The 5556-nt window shown below is 46.4% G+C and overlaps 1 pseudogene across 1 annotated transcript; it reads left to right on the top strand.

Annotated features, from left to right (window-relative positions):
* Nucleotides 1-2292: 2292 nt before the first annotated feature.
* LOC307054819 (surfeit locus protein 6-like) lies at nt 2293-3171 on the top strand (annotated as a pseudogene). Its single transcript has one exon. The product of its transcript is annotated as a surfeit locus protein 6-like (transcript).
* The last annotated feature ends 2385 nt before the right edge of the window (nt 3172-5556 follow it).

Genomic DNA, 5556 nt, shown 5'->3' with positions numbered 1-5556 from the left:
AGGTAGTATGATAAGTAATAGAATAGAGAACTAAATAAAGTGCTTAGAGCTAAACTAATTCTGCCTGACTGACTACCTCAAATTTATCAATATTATGCTCTTTGAGGCCCTGGGCCATTGCATATCCTGTTTCCTCTTCTGAGAAGTCCTCTCCATCCCCACCTCAGTCACTACCCTCCCATTACTGGCCTAGTGACCACAACTTACCCTTCCAGTCTCAGCTGAAATACGTCCTCTGGGAAGCCTTATTATTTTCACAACTAATGATAGCAAAAATAACAATAATAATATAATAATAATGAAAGTTTACTGAGTAATTTCTATATGCCAGGCATTTACAAACCACTCTACCGACATCATCTCATTTAATTATTACAAGAACCCATGTGATAACGGTCATGCATTTTGTGGAGGCCACTCAAAATTAGTTAAGTAATTTGTTCTAGTTTAGTTAGCTCAAAAGTAACAAAACCAGGATTTGAATTCATTGAGTCTGATTCCAAAACAATCTAGCATCTTAACCATGAAGGTTTTCTGCAGCATTTTCTGCCTTGTGCAAGCATAATTAACCATACCCTCCTTTGTGTCAACTCTGTATCTTTATGCATCTGTGTTATGGTACTATCCTCAGGCTATTAGTCGTTTTTCACATGGCTCAAACCTCCATGACATCATGAGGTCTTAAGAGAGGTATTTAACTTGATATCAATCCCTAGTGCCTAGAACTGCTACCTACACACAGTAGAAATTCAGTAAATGTTTGAGAATGGATGACTGAATGAATGAATGGATGGGACCCACTATGTGAAACTCCACATAGGTCACTGTCAGGTATTTTGCCTGAGAATGAACTATGAAGCGTCATGCCATACCCAGGCAACAGGCATTCATGGGGGCTAGGGGAGGAAATAGGCATAAGAGTGGACAAAGTCCAGTGTAAAGGCTGCAGCATCACTATGCTGTTGAGAGATGGTCCAGACATCCATTGCCTATTCCTTACAAAAATCTCTCCAGGTAGGAGATGGTCAGGGCCATCTGAAAATGGTTGCCCCTTTCCTAACACCGTCCTCAACACACACACACACACAGAGCTTTTATGCCCACACAGGAATATTCTGGCATCTCTAGTTGTCTCCAGTCGGTTACCTCCCAAAAGCTAATAATCCTCACTCACACATCTGCATTTTTAACCCAAGTCCTTACAACCAGGCGTTCCCAGTTCCTGTAAAGGAAGCAAATAGAAACAAAGAGAAAAAGAGCCTTATTGCTCCTGCAGTGTTCTCTCTGGGGACCTTTCAGCTCTAGGTTATGGGTGCTCTATCTTTCTGCTGTTCTTTTCCTGCTTCAATTTAGGGAACAGAGTTCTGATTGGATTAACTGCCAGGGCACTCTGGAAGAGCCCTTGCTCAGCAATATATGTCTGTCCCTTGCAGGGACACTGTATCCCCATATAGCATGTCCTCTCCTGAGCTATCTATTGCTTCACATTTTATCCTCTGCACAAAAATTGGCCTTCAGTTCACATTTTGCAGCACCTGTTGCATTAATAACTAGGAAAGTCAGTGGAGCCAAGGGCCAGACATTCACCAAGCATTGTTCTCATGCAGTAAATAATCAGGTAGCATGGAGTTATCTTTGCAGATTTCACTTTCTTGATATTATGTCCCAAATAGAATGTTTGTGAAAATACATTTCACCTGTACATGGTAATAGAATGACATTACTTCATTGAAATAATTAGACTGTATTTATTCTATAATATAAAAGTTAAAGTATATTTAATAAAACTAGCAGAATATGGCAATCTATTTGAAACATGGCATGGAATTCTGCCTTGTCTTTCAGTGACAAGACATTTTATAAGGACAAGAAGAAAAGTCTCTTCAAGTCCTGATTTGTTTTAATCTAGATAGTGTCATGTAATAAAAAAGAAATAGCTTTGAAATCAGATGCATCTGAGGTTAAACCCCAGGTCTGCCATTTAGCATTGGTGTGACCTTTGAGCAAATGACTTCACCTCTCTGAGCTCAATTCCCTCACTTGTAAAAAAAAAAAGGATACTACTGACTATCTTACAGGATTGTGGAGGAATGATGGTAATACAGTATGCAAAGTACCTAACAGTGCTCCTAACACAAGGAAGGTGTTCAATAAATGGGAATCTCTTTGCATAGGAGGTAGCAAGTAGGAAAGATCCCAAGGACCAAGGCATTGTTGCTCTCTTCATCAGCTACTCTTCCTGCTGTCCTGCTTTCTACTCCTACCCTCTCCTCTCCCAACAATCCTGGTAGCATGAGGGGCTGGCTTAGTAGTAGAACCAATACCCCTTTCTTCTCCTATTGGCATATCAACATTTCATCTCAAATACAGATTTCCAGCTCCACTGGGGCCCCTGCGGATGGCCTGGCCAGTGAGCCTGGCTCTTTATTTGCCTTGGACGTTCTGCGGCAGCGCCTGCATGAGAAGATCCGGGAGGCGCGGGGCCAGGGCAGCGCCAAGGAGTTGTCTCCCGCCGCTTCGGAGAAGAGACGCCTGAGGAAGCAGGAGCGCGACCGGAAAAAGAGGAAGCGCAGGGAAAGGAGAGCGAAGGAGAAGGCGGCTGAGGCCCTCGAGGGGGCGCAGGCCGCCGAGCCGCCTCCCGAGGCGCCGCACGAGGAGGCGCAGGCCCAGCCGGGGCTGCTGTTCAATAAGGTGGAGGTGAGTGAGGAGGAGCCGGGCAGCAAGGCCCAGCGCAGGAAGGAGAAGAGGCAGAGGCTGAAGGGGAACCTGACGCCGCTGACGGGCAGGAACTACCGGCAGCTGCTGGAGCGCCTGCAGGCGCGGCGGGCCTGGCTGGAGGAGCTGCGGGACCAGGACGCGGGCCAGGCCCGGGAGCTCGAGGCCAAGATGCAGTAGACCAACCTGCTGTACAAGGCCGAGGGTGTGAAGATCCGCGACGACGAGCGCCTGCTGCAGGAGGCCCTGAAGCGCAAGGAGAAGCGGCGGGCGCAGCGGCAGCGCGCGTGGGAGAAGCGCACGGCGCACGTGCTGGGGAAGATGCAGCAGCGGCAGGACAGGCGGCGGCAGAACCTGCGCAGGAAGAAGGCGGCCCGGGCCGAGCGGCGCCTGGAGAAGGCCCGCAGGAAGGGCCGCATCCTGCCCCAGGACCTGGAGCGGGCCGGCCTGGCCTGAGGGTCCCGGCGGAGAGCAGACGCCGCCCCGTGCTTGAGAGCCTTCGGATCTGGGGGAGGGGCGACCCACATCCGGGCTCCAGGCTCCTCTTGTGAGGCCGGAACGCTCCCTGAAAGTTGCGGGGTGGGGGGCGAGGGAGCGGCGAGGAGGGAGGGGGCGTCTTGGGGGGACTTCCCTGGCGCCCTCTTCCTCCCCCGTGGGAGGAAGCGGGAACTGCTGTGTCTGCCCCAAACTCACTTGGGAAGGACAAAACCCAGCCAGCTCCTGTGGCCTGCGTTGGAGTGGAGTTGACGGGCTCGGTAACTGGGAGACGGCGGGGCCGTCCTCAGGCTGCCTGGAATTGAGTTATTCGAAGTTAATTTCTAAGGTGGGTGAAACCTAGAATTTAAGGTAAACATGCACATTAAAAATCCTAAGGTCACCACTAAAAGAAACAGTGAACTAGCAGGAAGAACAGGGGAGTGGGGTGGACAGTTATCGATCTAGGGGGAGGCAGGAGAGAAAGAGTAAAACCTAGAACCGAGCGAGGCCAATGGAGGGTGCACAGTCAGAGGCACAGTTAAGTCCAAGCCCGCAGGCAGCCAGGATGAATGCACGGGACAAAACTCAATGAATTTTATGGTATGTGGATTATATTTCAGTAAAACTGTTAATAAAATTCTTTTGACTGAACTCCAGTTAAGAAAAAAAAAAAACCCAACATTTCACCTCAAATACAGATTTCACCACAAATGAAGGTTCATTTTAGCATACACCTAGGTTTAGAATTCACTAACAATCTCTGGCCACCGAAGCAGCCTATAGACACCGTAGCTATATTGCAACCCTTAAAAGCTTTTTCATACACCTTCTTGACAGTGTTAAGGAATGTAAGGAGACAACCTGAGTTAATTTTAATTCCTTTTGATGGCAAGGACTGTGTCTTTTTGCACAGGCTCTGGATGCACAGGGTCAGCGGCCATGGCTCACGGGCCCAGCCACTCGGCGGCATGTGGGATCCTCCTGGACCGGGGCTCGAACCGACGTCCCCTGCATCGGCAGGCGGACTCTCAGCCACTGCGCCACCAGGGAAGCCCAGGACTGTGTCCTTTGAAGGCCCACTTTGTTCCCAAATTAAACCATATGGGTTATGGTATTACAAGTTTTATGGCCCTCAACTTGACTATCAAATTTATAAGACCAGGGCTTTGTCTTTATCTTATTGTCATCCCTCAGCACCTAGCATAGCGTTGCATATGCTACAAACCCTTTAATAACACTTTCTTCTCTTGACTTGATTCACTTTGATATTGACCATCAAACCAAACAGGACCTCAACTACAGTTTACTCTAATCAATTTCCTATTCCCTTCTCAAATAGATGATAGATGTATTCTTAAATAAATGAGGAGATTAAGATGTGCTGTGCTAAATGAATCCTAGACTCTTGGCCCAGGAGTATGTTTCAGTGTCCTCAGAGAACTTACAGAAATGGCTGAATCACTGTCAGTGCACTTGAGAAATCCTGCAGAGGAAATGAGCTCCTGGAAAACTGGATACAAGCAAGTGTCATTTGGATTTATAAAAAGAGGAAGAATGTGTATTCATGAACTAGAGAGCACTGAGCTTGACATCTGTTCTGGGCAAAGTTCTAGAACAATTTTTTTTTTAAAACAATAGCTTCTGAGCACTTAGAAAAAGAAGTGGTAAACTTAGCATGAGCTCACTAAGAATAGCCCTGTCACACTAACCTCATTTCCTAGTGACAGATTTACTGCACTGGGAGATCAGAGAAATAGAGTAGAAATAGTGTAACTAGATTTCAGAAAAGCTTTTGACAAGTTCTCTCATGATACCCTTGAGAGCAAGATGGGGGAAAAGCAGCCTAAATGATATTACAATTGTACAGACTTATAGCCAATGGACAATTAGTACCCAAAAGGAAATAATGATTGAGCATACGTTCAACAAATTGTTTTAATTCAATTAACAATTTTTTCCCAACCTCTTATGCTAGCCCTGTGTCAAGGGCTAGTGATTCAAGTTTACAGAGAATGGAGGAAATCAGACTTGACAGCAGCAACCTTCAAATGCTCCACTTGTGTGATTTGATTTTCAAAAGTGTTCAGTAAACCTGAGATTATGTCAGACAAATAAAGTGTCTAAAATGAGTGAGGCAATGCCTCTGCTCTTCTCTATGTAGACTGCATTCACTTTCTGCTCCATACACTAAGAGAAACTCTGGATTATATCCTAAAAGGAGTGATCAGGATGATGAAAAGACATCAATAAAATCATACTGAGAAGACAGAATGAAATATTAAAAAGAGAAAACCCACAGTTACTTCAGTGCCTTCAAAGAAGTAGAAGTGGGACAGAGCAGGAATTCCAGATGGGCTCAGAAAG

The sequence above is a fragment of the Hyperoodon ampullatus genome, assembly GCF_949752795.1.
Source record: "Hyperoodon ampullatus genome assembly, chromosome: 6".
Lineage (NCBI taxonomy): Eukaryota > Metazoa > Chordata > Mammalia > Artiodactyla > Ziphiidae > Hyperoodon > Hyperoodon ampullatus.
The sequence above is the reverse complement of the archived record's forward strand: the minus strand, read 5'-3'. Positions and strand labels throughout refer to the sequence as shown.